The sequence below is a fragment of the Hyperolius riggenbachi genome, chromosome 11 (assembly GCF_040937935.1).
Source record: "Hyperolius riggenbachi isolate aHypRig1 chromosome 11, aHypRig1.pri, whole genome shotgun sequence".
Lineage (NCBI taxonomy): Eukaryota > Metazoa > Chordata > Amphibia > Anura > Hyperoliidae > Hyperolius > Hyperolius riggenbachi.
This window is the reverse complement of record NC_090656.1, coordinates 119,681,572-119,699,751: the sequence shown is the minus strand read 5'-3', so window position 1 is coordinate 119,699,751 and position 18,180 is coordinate 119,681,572. Positions and strand designations below refer to the sequence as shown.

General features: G+C 44.7%; 1 long non-coding RNA gene across 1 annotated transcript in view; it reads left to right on the top strand.

The window, feature by feature from the left end:
* The first annotated feature begins 3,284 nt into the window (after positions 1-3,284).
* The window catches only part of LOC137537720 (uncharacterized), a 45,830-nt gene continuing 30,934 nt past the window's right edge, over positions 3,285-18,180 (top strand). Inside the window, exon 1 of the long non-coding RNA XR_011024664.1 lies at positions 3,285-3,339. This is a non-coding gene — a long non-coding RNA (uncharacterized lncRNA). The remainder of the gene's footprint in view (positions 3,340-18,180) is intronic.

Genomic DNA, 18,180 nt, shown 5'->3' with positions numbered 1-18,180 from the left:
TCCCAAGATTTTCTTAGACAACCTCTGAGGCCGCCACAGAGCAGCTGTATTTGTACTGACATTAGATTACACACAGGTGCACTCTATTTAGTCATTAGCACTCATCAGGCAATGTCTATAAGCAACTGACTGCACTCAGACCAAAGGGGGCTGAATAATTACGTACACCCCACTTTGCAGTTATTTATTTGTAAAAATTGTTTGGAATCATGTATGATTTCCGTTCCACTTCTCACGTGTACACCACTTTGTATTGGTCTTTCACGTGGAATTCCAGTAAAATTGATTCATGTTTGTGGCAGTAATGTGACAAAATGTGAAAAACTTCAAGGGGGCCAAATACTTTTGCAAGCCACTGTGTGTGTGTGTGTATATATATATATATATATATATATATATATATATATATATATATATATATATATATATATACACAGTAAAACAGAACTAATAATTTTTCTCTGGCCACCTCTCTGCCTGAAGTAACTATAAATGTTAATAACACTCCCATAAATTCCCAAAGCACTGTGCTTGGGGGTAATATTCGATTTTTCTATCTCTTGTTTTCCTCATCCTAACTCCATAACCAGCTTCTGCCATCTTCAACTCAAAAATATATCTTGCATCCGTCCCTTTCTCACTCAAGACACAACTAAAATGTTAATACATGCTCTTATTATTATTATTAATAATATTTAGTATTTATATAGCGCCGACATATTACGCAGCGCTGTACAGTATATATATATATATATATATATATATATATATATATATATATATATATATATATATATATATATATATCTTGTCACTAACTGTCCCTCAAAGGAGCTTACAATCTAATCCCTACCATTGCCATATGTCTATATTATGTAGTATAAGTACTGTAGTCTAGGGCCAATTTTTTAGGGGGAGCCAATTAACTTATCCGTATGTTTTTGGCAGGGCTGTGGAGTCGGTCCAAAAATCCTCCGACTCCGACTCCACGACTCCGACTCCTCTAATTTGCATATTACAATTTTGTTGATTAAAAGTATGTAACATGAAATTCGTCTCTTAACTGCCAACGCTTAGGAATTTTACAAGACAACTGAAGTGAGAAGGATATGTAGACTACTATATTTATTCCCTTTAGACTAAAACTAGTCCTTGGTAAGAATACTTGTAAAAGGTACAGACCGGAACAAAGAACATCTATCAGGCCCTAGGCAATGTAAGTGTGGGTACATGTAAGAATGATGTGCAGGTACTCTGCAGGGGAATGAGGAGATTGTAAACAGACAACACCTCTGTGTTCAATGTGCACAGCATTCTCAGTGGATTCCCTGCAGCTCTGTGGGGAGTGCATATGTAGAGTATAGTACTACTGTGTAACAAAGTAAACCTGAGACAGATGAAATTAAAGTTTTATACATACCTGGGGCTTCCTCTAGCCACCTTCAGGATAATCAGTCCCTCGTTGTCCTCCTCCACCACCTGGATCTTCTGCTATGAGTCCAGGTACTTGAGCCAGTCAGGCGTAGTGCGCATGCACACACTCCGCCGCCAGGAGCATACTACACCTGTGCAGCACTATTGCGCAGGTGCAGAATGTTCCTGGCTGTGGGAGCGGCATGCGGCCGGACAGCGCTGACTGGCTGAATTACCAGGACTCATAGCAGAAGATCCGGGTGGTGGAGGACAGCGAGGCACTGATTAGCCTGAAGGGGGCTGGAGGAAGCCCCAGGTATGTATAAAACTTTACTTTTCATCCGTCTCAGTTACCTTTTAATTTGTAGTCACCAAACCAAATTTTAATAACATATCAAATTATTTGATTTCATCAGCAAAGGGAGTGCATACATTTGCATAAATCAGCATCAATGCAGAATTATTTCCATCTCGTTGACCATCTCTATTAGTGACACAGCTACACATCAGGCTTTATTCTTACAGCATAGATGTTATTTAGTATATATAAGAGATTCCTGTGTACACATCATATATACAGTCACAATCAGATATGTATATCTGACCTTAAAAATACGGGGACTGCTTTATTGAAGCAGCACAAGTAACTAATTTTGATTGGTTTATTTCATTTTTGTGGACTAAGCATAGCTATTACTGTGTATATATACTGTATAAATACATTATTTTTAATGACTATTATCTGAGAAATAGAACATTTTATCATATTTTCTATTTTAATTACAGTTACAAATTCATTAGGAGTCGGAGCATTTTTTCCCGACTCCGACTCCGACTCCAGGCACCCAAAATTGCCCGACTCCACGACTCCGACTCCACGACTCCGACTCTGACTCCACAGCCCTGGTTTTTGGAATGTGGGAGGAAACCGGAGTGCCCGGAGGAAACCCACGCAGACACGGAGAGACCATACAAACTCTTTGCAGATAGTGCCCTGGCTGGGATTGGAACCGGGGACCCAGCGCTGCAAGGCGAGAGAGCTAACCACTACGCCACCGTGCTGCCCATCTTATAATTTCATATATATATATATATATATATATATATATATATATATATATATATATATATATATGCATTTTTTTTTGCATGGTTTATGGAAACATTACACCTTGGAGGATTGCATGTTTATCCAATAAGGCCAGATGGCCATGGTATGTTGTTTCCTCCCCACACACACTCCGTCTCATGTAACTTCATCTCTTTTTAGCTGACAGTAAATTGGTGGAAACAACATACCCCCTTGGAGGATTGTATTCTGTTTAGCCAATGAGACCAGATAGCTCTGGAATCATACGCTTGATGACAGTTTGGTCTGTCAATCTATCAGAGTGAGCACCTGTGTGGGGTGTGGTGGAAGCGTGCAAATATCCTGCTAATGTAATTCTATGGGTGTGATCCCACTTGAGGGATGTGATTTTCTTTTTTGTTCAATCCCTCATACAATTAAATGAGCAAGAGCTTTACAAACCACAAGCGCTTCTAGTGGGTCCCAAGCCTAAGAATGATGCTCCAAAACCTTTAATAAAAAACACACTTACAAGAATACGTTTGTGTGACGTCTCGCTAGCACAAGAGAACAATGAAACATCAATTTTGGTAACTCAGGCCAATTACTAGTAAATTGACGGTTATTTATTTTTTTTCTTTAGCAAAATATGTGCGAGAACATACTAAAAAGCCCAAGCTTTGAGGATTGCAATGACATGATTACAGTTGATCCATATATTCAAGCTTGTCAAGAAGACTTATGTCGTTGTACATCAAATAAAATGGATTGTATGTGCCAGACTGTTACCGAGTACTCCCATCAGTGTATTCTACATAGAGGAGAGCCCGAAGACTGGAGATCTTCAGACTTCTGCCGTAAGTTTATTAATTCATTCACACTTCTATAATCACAAAAAGGCTAGGAAAGGTAGCGATATTCGCCAATTGTTTTTTCAAGTTGATGTATAGATTTTTTTTCCCCACTGAAATAATTTATTATACAATTAAGAAAAGATTTCATCAAAACCTGATGCAGACAAATGTTAAGGTAAAAATTACAGCTCTAAACAATCTTTGAATTAACCACTTAAGGACTGCAGTCTTAAAACCCTTTAAAGTGAATGGGGAAAAAAAATGAAGCAAATACTTACCTAAGGAGAGGGAAGGCTCTGGGTTGTGTAGAGCCTTCCGTCTCCTCTCTCGGTGCTCTCTATCCTGTACTGGCTCCCCCTGTTTCAATCCCCGCCGAAAGGGTATTTGGAAGTCTTCGGGAGCCGTGTCCTCCCAAAGACGTGCGGCTCCATACTGCACAGGTGTGAGCGTGCAAGAGAGCGTGCTTGCGCAGGCGCAGTACAGGGCCTCCCTTCTTCAGGAGCACTCGGGCTCCCTGAGGACTGCTGAAGCCTCCTTCGGCCAAGTAAAGCAGCATTTGACTAATTTAGTCAAATACTGCTACCGGGCGAGCCAGCACTGGAAGGAGGGGACCAGGAGAGGAGCCGGAAGGACCTAGAGCCTTCCCTCTACTTGGGTAAGTATCTATCTCATTTTTTTAAAATGCGGTTCCCACTCACTTTAAAGGGATACTGTAGAGGGGTCGGGGGAAAATGAGTTGAACTTACCTGGGGCTTCTAACGGTCCCCCGCAGACATCCTGTGCCCGCGCAGCCACTCCCCGATGCTCCGGCCCCGCCTCCGGTTCACTTCTGGAATTTCAGACTTTAAAGTCTGAAAACCACTGCGCCTGCGTTGCCATGTCCTCAATCCCGCTGATGTTACCAGGAGCGTATTGTGCAGGCATAGACCATACTGGGCCTGCGCAGTATGCTCCTGGTGACATCAGCGGGAGTGAGGACAAGGCAACGCAGGCGCAGTGGTTTTCAGACTTTAAAGTCTGAAATTCCAGAAATGAACCGGAGGCGGGGCCAGAGCATCGACTGCGGGGGACCATTAGAAGCCCCCCGGGTAAGTTCAACTCATTTTCCCCCGACCCCCTACAGTGTCCCTTTAACCACTTGAGGACCGTGGGCTTTACCCCCCTTAAGGACCAGAGCCTTTTTTTCCATTCAGACCACTGCAGCTTTCACGGTTTATTGCTCGGTCATACAACCTACCACCTAAATGAATCTTGGCTCCTTTTCTTGTCACTAATAAAGCTTTCTTTTGGTGCTATTTGATTGCTGCTGCAATTTTTACTTTTTATTATATTCATCAAAAAAGACATGACATTTGTCAAAAAAATGATTTTTTTAATTTTCTGTGCTGACATTTTTCAAATAAAGTAAAATTTCTGTATACATGCAGCACGAAAAATGTGGACAAACATGTTTTTGATAAAAAAACCCCATTCAGCCTATATTTATTGGTTTGGGTAAAAGTTATAGCATTTACAAACTATGGTGCAAAAAGTGAATTTTCCTATTTTCCAGCATCTCTGAGTTTTCTGAGCACCTGACATGTTTCATGAGGGGCTAGAATTCCAGGATAGTATAAATACCCCCAAATGACCCCATTTTGGAAAGAAGACATCCCAAAGTATTCACTGAGAGGCATAGTGAGTTCATAGAAGATATTATTTTTTGTCACAAGTAAGTGGAAAATTACACTTTGTGACAAAAAAAAAAAAAGTTTCCATTTCTTCTAACATGCGACAAAAAAAATGAAATCTGCCACGAACTCACCATGCCCCTCTCTGAATACTTTGAAGTGTCTACTTTCCAAAATGGGGTCATTTGTGGGGTGTGTTTACTGTCCTGACATTTTGGGGGTGCTAAATTGTAAGCACCCCTGTAAAGCCTAAAGCTGCTCATTGGACTTTGGGCCCCTTAGCACAGTTAGGTTGCAAAAAAGTGCCACACATGTGGTACCGCCGTACTCAGGAGAAGTAGTATAATGTGTTTTGGGGTGTATTTTTACACATACCCATGCTGGGTGGGAGAAATATCTCTGTAAATGACAATTGTTTGGTTTTTTTTATACACAATTGTCTATTTACAGAGAGATTTCTCCCACCCAGCATGGGTATGTGTAAAAATACACCCCAAAACACATTATACTACTTTTCCTGAGTACGGTGGTACCACATGTGTGACACTTTTTTGCAGCCTAGGAGCGCTAAGGGGCCCAACGTCCTATTCACAGGTCATTTTGAGGCATTTGTTTTCTAGACTACTCCTCACGGTTTAGGGCCCCTAAAATGCCAGGGCAGTATAGGAACCCCACAAGTGACCCCATTTTAGAAAGAAGACACCCCAAGGTATTCCGTTAGGTGTATGGCGAGTTCATAGAAGATTTTATTTTTTGTCACAAGTTAGTGAGAAATGACACTTTGTGAAAAAAAAACAATAAAAATCAATTTCCGCTAACTTTTGACAAAAAATAAAATCTTCTATGAACTCGTCATACACCTAACAGAATACATTGGGGTGTCTTTTTTCTAAAATGGGGTCAGTTTGTGGGGTTCCTATACCGCCCTGGCATTTTACGGGCCCAAAACCGTGAGTAGTCTGGAAACCAAATGTCTCAAAATGACTGTTCAGGGGTATAAGCATCTTCAAATTTTGATGACAGGTGGTCTATGAGGGGGAGAATTTTGTGGAACCGGTCATAAGCAGGGTGGCCTTTTAGATGACAGGTTGTATTGGGCCTGATCTGATGGATAGGAGTGCTAGGAGGGTGACAGGAGGTGATTGATGGGTGTCTCAGGGGGTGGTTAGAGGGGAAAATAGATGCAATCAATGCACTGGGTAGGTGATCTGAAGGGGGTCTGAGGGGGATCTGAGGGTTTGGCCGAGTGATCAGGAGCCCACACGTTGCAAATTAGGGCCTGATCTGATGGGTCGGTGTGCTAGGGGGTGACAGGAGGTGATTGATGGGTGTCTCAAGGTGTGATTAGAGGGGGGAATAGATGCAAGCAATGCACTGGCGAGGTGATCAGGGCTGAGGTCTGAGGGCGTTCTGAGGGTGTGGGCGGGTGATTGAGTGCCCTAGGGGCAGATAGGGGTCTATTCTGATAGGTAGCAGTGACAGGGGGTGATTGATAGAGTTGGGCCGAACAGTTCGCCTGGCGAACCTCTCTGGGCCTCTTACTACTTCCGGGTCGCAATGACCCGGAGTAGTACGCCTGCGCTGCCCAGCGGAGCGCGTCCTAGATCGCGCTCCCGTTGCCGGGCGCACTCTGCGCATGAGCGTGACGTCACTCATGACGTCACGCACATGCGCAGAGAGTGCCCGGCAACGGGAGCGCGATCTAGGACGCGCTCCGCCGGGCAGTGCAGGCGTACTACTCCGGGTCATTGCGACCCGGAAGTAGTAAGAGGCCCATGAATTTAGAGATGTTCGCCGGCGAACGGTTCGGGAACCGTTCGCCACATCTCTAGTGATTGATGGGTAATTAGTGGGTGTTTAGGGTAGAGAACAGATGTAAACACTGCACTTGGGAGGTGATCTGACGTCAGATCTGCGGGCGATCTATTGGTGTGGGTGGGTGATCAGATTGCCCGCAAGGGGCAGGTTAGGGGCTGATTGATGGGTGGCAGTGACAGGGGGTGATTGATGCGTGGCAGTGACGGGGTGATTGATGGGTGATTGACAGGTGATCAGTGGGTTATTACAGGGAAGAACAGATGTAAATATTGCACTGGCGAATTGATAAGGGGGGGTCTGAGGACAAACTGAGCGTGTAGGCGGGTGACTGGGTGCCCGCAAGGGGCAGATTAGGGCCTGATCTGATGGGTAACAGTGACAGGTGGTGATAGGGGGTGATTGATGGGTGATTGATGGGTAATTAGTGGGTGTTTAGGGTAGAGAACAGATGTAAACACTGCACTTGGGAGGTGATCTGACGTCGGATCTGCGGGCGATCTATTGGTGTGGGTGGGTGATCAGATTGCCCTCAAGGGGCAGGTTAGGGGCTGATTGATGGGTGGCAGTGACAGGGGGTAATTGATGGGTGGCAGTGACAGGGGGTGATTGATGGGTGATTGACAGGTGATTGACAGGTGATCAGTGGGTTATTACAGGGAAGAACAGATGTAAATATTGCACTGGTGAATTGATAAGGGGGGGTCTGATGACAATCTGAGCGTGTAGGCGGGTGATTGGGTGCCCGCAAGGGGCAGATTAGGGTCTGATCTGATGGGTAACAGTGACAGGTGGTGATAGGGGGTGATTGATGGGTGATTGATGGGTAATTAGTGGGTTTTTACTGTAGAGAACAGATGTAAACACTGCACTTGGGAAGTGATCTGACGTCGGATCTGCGGGCGATCTATTGGTGTGGGTGGGTGATCAGATTGCCCGCAAAGGGCAGGTTAGGGGCTGATTGATGGGTGGCAGTGACAGGGGGTGATTGATGGGTGATTGAAAGGTGATTGACAGGTAATTGACAGGTGATCAGGCGGATAGATGCATACAGTACACTGGGGGGGGGGGGGTTTGGTGGGGGGGTCTGGGGAGAATCTGAGGGGTGGGGTGGGTGATCAGGAGGTGGCAGGGGGGGGATAAAAAAAAATAGCGTTGACAGATAGTGACGGAGTGATTGATGGGTGATTAGGGGGGTGATTGGGTGCAAACAGGGGGTCTGGGGGGTGGTGGGCAGGGGAGGGGGTCTGAGGGGTGCTGTGGGCGATCTGGGGCGGGGGGGGGAAATCAGTGTGCTTGGGTGCGACATAGGGTGGCTGCAGCCTGCCCTGGTGGTCCCTCGGACATTGGGACCACCAGGGCAGGAGGCAGCCTGTATAATACACTTTGTAAACATTACAAACTGTATTATACACTTTGTATGCGGCGATCCGGGTGCTAGTAACCTGCCGGCGCTTCCGTACAGCCGGCGGGTTACAGCGCGAGGTGGGCGGAGCCAGTCCCCGGCGGCCGATCACGTCACGAATGACGCAATAGCCCCGCCCATGCCCGTAAAAGGGCCACCACCATTTGTCAATACGGCGGTCCTTGCGGGGTCCATTTCCCGGCCGCCAATTGTCTATACGGCGGTCGGGAAGTGGTTAAGGACCAGACACTTTTTTTCCATTCAGACCACTGCAGCTTTAACGGTTTATTGCTCGGTCATACAACCTACCACCTAAATGAATCTTACCTCCTTTTCTTGTCACTAATACAGATTTCTTTTGGTGCTATTTGATTGCTGCTGTGATTATTGTCCACATTTATTGTGCTACATGTCTTTGATAAAAAAAAAATCCAATAAGTGTATATTTATTGGTTTGGGTAAAAGTTATAGTGTTTACAAACTATGGTGCAAAAAGGGAATTTTCCTATTTTGAAGCATCTCTGACTCTTCTGAGCACCTGTCAGGTTTCATGAGGTGCTAGAATTCCAGGATAGTATAAATACCCCCCTAATGACCCGATTTTGGAAAGAAGACATCCCAAAGTATTCACTAAGAGGCATGGTGAGTTCATAGAAGATTTTATTTTTTGTCACAAGTTAGCGGAAAACAAAACTTTGTGACAAAAAAAAAACAAACTAAAAAAAAGTTTCCATTTCTGCTAACTTGTGACAAAAAAAAAAAAATGAAATCTGCCACAGACTCACCATGCCCCTCTCTGAATACTTTGGGGTGTCTACTTTCCAAAATGCGGTCATTTGTGGGGTGTATTTACTTTCCTGGCATTTTGGGGGGTGCTAAATTGTAAGCACCCCTGTAAAGCCTAAAAGTGCTCATAGGACTTTGGGCCCCTTAGCGCACCTAGGCTGCAAAAAAGTGTCACACATGTGGTATCGCTGTACTCAGGAAAAATAGTATAATGTGTTTTAGGGTATATTTTTACACATACTCATGCTGGGTGGGAGATATATCTCTGTAATTGAGATTTTTTTAATTTTTTTTACACTCAGTTGTCCATTTACAGAGATATTTATCCCACCCAGCATGGGCATGTGTAAAAATACACCCCAAAACACATTATACTACTTCTCCTGAGGACGGTGATACCACAGGTGTGACACTTTTTTGCAGCCTAGGTGCGCTAAGGGGCCCAAAGTCCTATGAGTACCTTTAGGATTTTACAGGTCATTTTGAGGTATTTGATTTCCAGACTACTCCTCACTGTTTAGGGCCCCTAAAATGCCAGGGCAGTTTAGGAACCCCACAAGTGACCAGACCAGGGGAGAACAGATGTAAATAATGCACTGGGGAGGTAAATGGGGGTCTGTGGGCGATCTGAGGGTGTGGACGGGTGTTTGTGTGCCCGCAAGGGGCAGATTAGGGTCTGATCTGATGGGTAGCAGTGACAGGTGGTGACGGGGTGATTGATAGGTGATCAGGGTGTGATTAGAGGGGAGAATAGATGCAAGCAATGCACTGGTGAGGTGATGGGGGGGAGTTTGATGGCGATCTGAGGGTGTGGGCGAATGCTTGGGTGCCCGCAAGGGGCAGATGAGGGTCTGATCTGATGGGTAGCAGTGACAGGTGGTGATTTATGGGTGATCAGTGGGTGATTAGAGGGGAGAACATATGTAAATAATGCACTGGGGAGGTGATCGGGGGGGTCTGAGGGTGATCTGAGGGTGTGGGCGGGTAATTGGGTGCCCGCAAGGGGCAGATTAGGGTCTGATCTGATGGGTAGCACTGACAGACAGGTGGTGACAGGGGGTGACGGGGTGATTGCTAGGTGATCATGGTGTGCTTAGAGGGGAGAATAGATGTAAGCAATGCACTGGCAAGGTGATCAGGGGGTCTGAGGGCGATCTGAGGGTGTGGGTGGGTAATTGGGTGCCCCGCAAGGGGCAGATTAAGGTCTTATCTGATGGGTAGCAGTGACAGGGGGTGATTGATGGGTGATTGATGGGTGATCAGTGGGTGATTAGAGGGGAAAGCAGATGTTAACAATGCACTTGGGAGGTGATCTGAGGGCAGGTCTGCGGGCAATCTGAGGGTGTGAGCCGGTGATCAGGTGCCCGCAAGGGGCAGGTTAGGGTCTGATCTGATGGGTGGCAGTGACAGGTGGTGACAGGGGGTGATTGATGGGTGATTGACAGGTGATTGGCAGCTGATCAGTGGGTGAGTACAGGAGAGAATAGATGTATACAGTACACGGGGGGGGGGGGGGGGGTCTGGGGAGGATCTGAGGGTGTGTGTGGGGGGGGGGGTGATCAGGAGCCCCAGGGGGCAGTTTAGGACCTAAACTATAGGATAGCGTTGACAGATAGTGACATTGTGTGATTGATGGGTGATTAGGGGGGTGATTGGGTGCAAACAGGGGTCTGAGGGGGTGATCAGGGGGGTCTGAGGGGTGCTGTGGGCGATCAGGGGGCAAGGGGGGCAGGATCAGTGTGCTGTTGTGCTTACTAGGGGGCTACCTCCTGCCCTGGTGGTCCCTTGATCACTGGGACCACCAGGGCAGGAGGCAGCCTGTATAATACAATTTGTATACATTTACAAAGGGTATTATACACTTTGCATGTTGCAGATCGGGGGTTAACAACCCGCCGGCACTTATAAATAGCCGGTGGGTTGACATCGCGGGTGGACGGAGCCTAATGCAGGCGGATGCACGCGCATCAATGCCGGCGGATCCCCGGATAATTAGTCCCCCAGGTGCCGCCGATCGGCGTTACGCGGTCCTGGGGGTGCCACTTTGCCGCCACCAATTGGTAGTGGGCAGTCGGCAAGTGGTTAAATTAACATTCAGATGGCTGGATATGGAATTGTAACAGAGCCTGTGATGTGGGTAATGTGACAATGGGGTTTCTTTGTTTAGGAAGTACTATATTTTTTGGACTATAAGACGCACCTGACAAAAGACGCATCTAGATTTAGACAACAAAAACCAGGGAAAAAAATATATATATTAAACCTGGTGCATCCATGGTGAAGGGGCACTTTGTGGATTATGCCCCCTTTGTACCTCATGCCACTTTGTATCTCTCATGTCTCTGTGTCCTTCTTTGCCCCCCTTGTGTCTGCCTGTGTCCCCATGTGTCCACCTCTGTCCTCCTTGCATCCTCCTCTATGCCCCTTTGTGTCCCCGTGTCCTCCATTTGTCCTACTCTGCATGGGCACATTACATGCAGTCCCCAACATTACAGCGGGTTGGAGGTTTGTATTGGCAGGCGTTCACAAGTTAGGAACTCCCTGCATTTTGACTATAAGATGCAGTGACTTTTTTCGCCTACTTTTAGGGTAAAAAAAGTGAGTCTTATAGTCCAAAAAATACAGTTATCATCACAATATGTTCCAAAAACTCTGTTGTGTTTATACTGCACATTATTTTCAATAAAACACAATTGCTATACCTTCTGCCTCATCTTCTGTATATGCTGCATAAAGTGGTCATCACCAGCTCTTCTCTCAGTGAGGCTTGGAACTGCTACTGTTCATTCAAGAGGGAAAAGTTGCCTTTAAAGAAAACCTATAATGAGAAAAAGTTCCCATGGGGGGTACTCACCTCGGGTGGGGGAAGCCTCCACATCCGATTGAGGCTTCCCCCGTCCTCCTCGGTCTCACGGCGGCGGCGAAAAAGCTCCCGGAATGGCAGGGATGTAAATATTTACCTACCTAGCTCCAGCGCAGGATCGGCTCTCTGCTCGGAGATTAGAGATGTAGCGAACGGTTCGCCGGCGAACTTCGGTGGTTCGCGTTCACCATGCAAAGGCGAACTTTTGCGGAAGTTCGATTCGCTCCATAATGCTCTATGGAGCAGAACTCTGACCCTCTACATCACAGTCAGCAGGCATATTGTTGTCAATCAGACTGCACTCATGCCTGGAGCCCCACCCCCACCCCCTTATAAAAGGCAAGGTCCTTGTGCCGTTTTACTCACTCGTCTGCCTACACTAATTACTTAAGGGACAGCTGCTACACACACTCTGCTAGGGAGAGTTTAATTAGGCTCTTGTATATTACCCTCCCTCCTCATCTGCCAGGGAATTATAGTATTTCAGAGTCTCATCTGCCAGGGAATTATAGTATTTCAAAAGCCAGCTTACATACCGTGGCTGGGAATTGAACCCAGGTCTCACTGTGTGGTGGGCAAGTACCTTAACCGCTGTACCCCCAACACTACTAACTGAAGCTAGCCTAGCATGTACCATTTCTGCTCAATCCAAGAGAAACATTAGGTTGCTTAAAGGGAACCTTAACTGAGAGTGATATGGATGTTTCTTGTTAAACAATACCAGTTGCCTGGCAGTCCAGCTGATCTCTGTGACTGCAATAGTGACTGAATCACACCCTGAAACAAGCATGCAGCTAATCCAGTCTGACTTCAGTCAGAGCACCTGATCTGCATGCTTGTTCAGGGGCTGTGGCTAAAAGTATTAGAGACACAGGATCAGCAGGCGATTCAGGCAACTGGTATTATTTTATTACACAGAGCAGTTCTGCATCAGTAATACTTTGTTAGTTCAGGGTGGGGTCTTAGTGCAGCGAACCCCCCCTCCCCCCCCCCCCCTACCTGTTAGGGCCAGCACACTGTCCATCATAAGCAGTGCTTAGCTTTCAACTGTATTTGTGATTAAAAGTACTATATAGGATATCTCTGTGTGTGTGTTAAAGTACACAGCCCAGTGATACACACACACACACACACCTGTCGTGTATTTGTCACTGATTGTGTGCCTCTTTATGATTACACACACTGTCCACCACTATTGAATATTGTTAGTACTACTACATACCCCCCACCACCAATATGGAAAAAATAACAGGCAGAGGCAGGGGCAGGCCACCTCGCAAGTCTATATGATTGCTGGTTGTGGGAGTCTCAGTTTCTAATTGGGCCAGTGCCAAGAACTTATTGTAGATAGGAGGATAATATGTGGGTGCTGGTTTTAAGGGATTATATTCTGGCCTTGGTTTCCACTGTGGTTTAATGGGTGGACCCTTCGGTTGTCTGGGAAGAATGGGGGGAGGACATGGTTTAAATAATTTTGGTGGAAATCTGGGTGTATATCCAGAATTGTATGACTGATAGTGTTGGGGAGGAGTGTTGAAGAGATAAGGTTGCTGAGATGGATAGGACATTTATGGTAGAAGGCAGCAAGAAAATAAAAAATATTGAACGGGATTCAAATAAATGTAATTGCTCCTTCATAAAAGACTTCAGCATCAGAATCAGAATCAAGTTTATTTCACCAAGTGTGGCGGTAGCCACACTCAGAATTGTTTGTGGTACACATCGGCATTGTGCATAGTGCAAGAACAGCAAAACACATAGTAGTGCAATACACATACATACATTGGCATAGGCATTGAAACAAAAGTAGTGCAATACACATACATACATTGACATAGGCATTGAAACATCGTAGTGCAGGAGCACGTGCAATGAAGGACAGACATAGAGAAGGTGCGTAGCAGCTGAGCCAGCTAAATTGTTAATAAGTCCTAGGAGCGAATATACACGGAATAAAGAACAGCCACAGAGTCGGTGCATACAGGCTGTGTAGTCCAGGGTGACAGGCCTGCTGTGTGCAGGGCTCGAGTTCAGAAGATGCACTGCTTGGGGAAAGGAGGAGTTCCTGTGCCTGGAGGTTTTAGTGAAAATAGCTCTGTAGCGGTGGTCTGAGCACATGCGGTTGAAGAAGCTGCTGCCAAGATGGTGGAGGTCTTGTGTGATCCTGTTAGCCCTTGTCCTCAGCCTGGATGCGTGCAGGAGGTCCAGTGGTGGCAGGGGTGTACTGATGATTGTTTCTGCGGCCCTGATTACTCTTTGTAGTCTGTACTTGTCACTTGTGGTGGCGCCTCTAGTTTCTTGTGACTTCTAGTTTATCTAGTCTAGTGTAGCGTAGTACAACACAGGGAAGTAAAAAGCTAATAAGCAAACACTGGCCAGTGCTAACACTAGATAACGATCTTATAAATATTATTCCAGAGGAGCCACAAGTGATTTTTAGGAGGGCTCCCAACCTACAGAGTTTTGTTGCCAAAAGTAGTATGCAAAATCAGAAAGCTAGAAGCCAAACTTTTTTGGGTAAAAATGGGTTCTTCAAATGCAAGAGATGTTATGGATGTCGGACATGCATATATCAGCCCAGGAAATGTACAACTTTCAGGAGTAATCAAACAAGAGAGACATTTAACATAAAAAATGTTATTAATTGTAACAGTACATATATAGTATACTTATTAGAATGCCCATGCGGAATGCAGTATGTGGGCAAAACCGAGAGGACGTTTAAAAGAAGGCTGTATTAGCATGTATATAACATATTGAAAGCTGAGGTTGATCATTCAGTCCCGAACCATTTTAAGCAACATCACTGTCAAGATCCAAAATTTAAAATTTTGTATGATAGATCAGGTAAAAAACGACTGGAGAGGAGCAAATAGAGATGAGGAACTATATAAACTTGAGACTAAGTGGATTTTTACATTGAAAACTTTGAAGCCAAGAGGACTGAATGTTGATTTTAATTTAAATTGTTTAATTGATAATTCTTAAAATACATGTATATCTATGGGTTGAATGTTGCAACTTCATGAATATTTATGCAATTTTATGTATATTGATGCAGTTTTATGTATTTTGATGCAATTTATGCTATTTACATATTCAATAGCACTACTGCACCTTGCACCTATATAATATCCTATGCAGAGTTCCCTTTTTATAGTTGCAACCTTATGAACATTTATGCAATTTTATGTATATTGATGCAATGTTATGTATATTTATGCAATTTATGCTATTTACATATTCAATAGCACAACTGCACTTTGCCCCTATATAATATCCTATGCAGAGTTCCCTTTTTTATAGTTGCAACTTTACGAATATTCATGCAATTTTATGTATATTCATGCAATTTTATGTATATTCATGCAATTTATGCTATTTACATATTCAATAGCACTACTGTACCTTGCCCCTGTACAATATCCTAGGCAGAGTTCCTTTTTATAGTTGCAACTTTATGAATATTCATGCAATTTTATGTATTTTTTTCTTCCCTCACACTCGCAGCATAAATCCTAACATTAAGAGCTTTGTATATATGATATATGTCATGTCCAGAGTGGCGCTTTTGGGCTGATAAATCAGAAGAATAATTTTTAAGTTATTAACTTCAATGAGAGCCGGTGTAAGCATACAGACTCTCATTGTACTAAATTTCCCAGAATCCTCCAGCGATCACATGTGTCGCACTGACCAATTAGACTTTAGTCGCGAGTGAGTATGTGACCCATCCTGACCAACCAGCTTCCAGCTAGGTATTCTCTCAGCATTTGCACAATAAGCCAGGGAGGGGGCAGGAGCTTGCAACTGTGGAGATTGTTTTACACAAAATTGATCCCTACAGAAGTATCTTAAAAAAAAACTTTTATTCTTTTATTAAAATTCCTATATTCATTTCATTTTCTCATAATACATATAACCAGGATGGGACCTTAGGTACTGTAGAAAGCACTCGCACAACTTTGACGCTTTTTATGTGACTTTGCTTCTAGCCCCAAAACCTGGACTAATTTAACTTTTACTTCCCACATATAGATAAAAACCCCCCACCAATCCGACATGTCCCGACTCCTTTAAATGGAGTCGTCGTCAGGGAAAAGAAGTGCCCAGTGCAAAGAGCTGCCAGTGCATTAAGAAAGTCAAAGCATTATATATACATTCAATGAGAAAAACAAAAAAAGCTGAGAGCGATGTGCTCTCTTGCTATGTCGCTCTCAGCTTTTTTTTTTTTTTTTTTTTATTTAGAAAGGTCGGGGCTTCAAAAAGAAGCCTGTCGGTCTTTCTAATCGGGACTCAGATCAATGAATGGGAACTGCCTTCCCATTCATTGATCACTGAGCTAACGAGCGGCGGCACGGGAGCATGCAGCCGCGCACAGCAGTACAGATGCAGCCTTTTGGACGTAATGGCAACATCCAAAAGGCTTACAGCAATTTACTCCTCATCAAATCGATGCACTGATGAGTGACTTCATGCTAACCTCTTGGTACTGCTTGGAGGACATTGAGGGCACTCTGGGGAAACTTAAAGAAAACCTGAACTGAAAATTAAAAGTCAAAATAAGCATACACAAGTAATACTTGCCTTCCATGTAATCTACTTCTCAGTGTCTTTCTCCTGTCCCACATCCTGTTTGTTCACTGTGATCAAGAAAATATTCAAATGGCCATTAAACATAACAGCTTTCTGGTCAGCACACAGTTAAACTGTAACATCACCCACAAGAGCCATAGGGAAACATGGACATAACCTGGTAAATCAGTTTTCCTCTCAGCTATAACTGACAGCAACTGATATTTTATGGACAGCAACTGATATATTTCAGATCTGACAAAATATTGTCAGAACTGGAAGGGATTATTGTCAGAAGAAAATGGTGAGCTTCTGAGAGGAACTGATGGCAAGGTGACTATGTAATGTTCATTTGAAGTTACCTCATGTGTTTATTTAAAATATTTTTACTCAGTACAGGTTCTCTTTAAGGTCACAAGAAATACCAGATTAGCTGATAGCTACTAAATGAGTGATTTAAAGGTAGTCTTGGGAAATGGGGTGGAGGGGAGGAAAGGGTCTTCAGGGAGGGGTCTGTTAATAATTGTACACAAAATCATAATTCTCTTTCATTCTGTGATATCTTTCTAATGCAGATTCTGTGTACTGTAAAACCAATACAAAAAAAAACAAAAACCTGTTGGTTCTGTCAGATTTCTACTACCTACTGTAAGTGACAGCAACAAAGGAGAAAAGTAATGTAAGGCTCATTTAACTCTGGAAGAAACATACTTCTTATTTGCATGTGTTTACATGTATTTTAAATGTGATGATTTTCGTGATAGTGGTCCTTTAAATGAAGAAATGTTTTGTCCATAAATATTATCATGTTGTGGCTATTTTTTTTTTTATAGAGCAAAGGGGACATTCGGAGTTTAGTTCCACTTTAAGTGCTCTACATGGATGCATTAAAAAGGTCATGTTTTGATCAGTTTAAAAAGTCAGGTAGTATCCAAATAGTGACAGGAAGGGTGAAGAGACACCCAGGATGAATAAAACTTTGTTAAAAGCATAAAAAAAATAAGAGGTGGCTTACCTCTCCAATGACACTAACAAAGATTAACCTCCCTGGCTTAAAGGGATGATCCACGGTGTTAAAAAAACCCCAAAAACTACTAATCCACTTACCTGGGGCTTCCTCCAGCCTGTGGCAGACAGGACGTGCCCTCGACGCCGCTCCGCAGGCTCCCGGTCTTCTTCGATGGCTCACCCAACCTAGCCAGGCCGGCTTCCAGGTCGGGCTCTTCTGCGCTCCAACGTGCATCTCACGCCGTCGCGCTGACGTCATCAGACATCCAGAACTACTGTGTCTGTGCAGTACAGCCTGGAGGACGTCCGAGGACGTCCGATGACATCAGCGCGACGATGTGAGATGCACGTTGGAGCGCAGAAGAGCCCGACCTGGAAGCCAGCCTGGCCAGGTTGGGTGAGCCACGGGAGAAGATCGGGAGCCTGCGGAGCGGCGTCGAGGGCACGTCCTGCCTGCCATGGGCTGGGGGAAGCCCCAGGTAAGTGCATTAGTAGTTTTTGTTTTACCGTGGACCCTCCCTTTAACCACTTTACCACCACGGGTACGTGTATCTACGCTCCTTCTATCATCCTTTCCCCACCAGGAGCGTAGATAAACGCACTCCACAGCCGCTGACCTCGCTCCCGCTCGCTTGTGCGCGCGCTCCCGCGCTCGTGCACGCCGCCGCCCGCTCGTCCGGAAATCAATGAATGGGAAAAACTGGTCCCGTTTGTTGATCTAA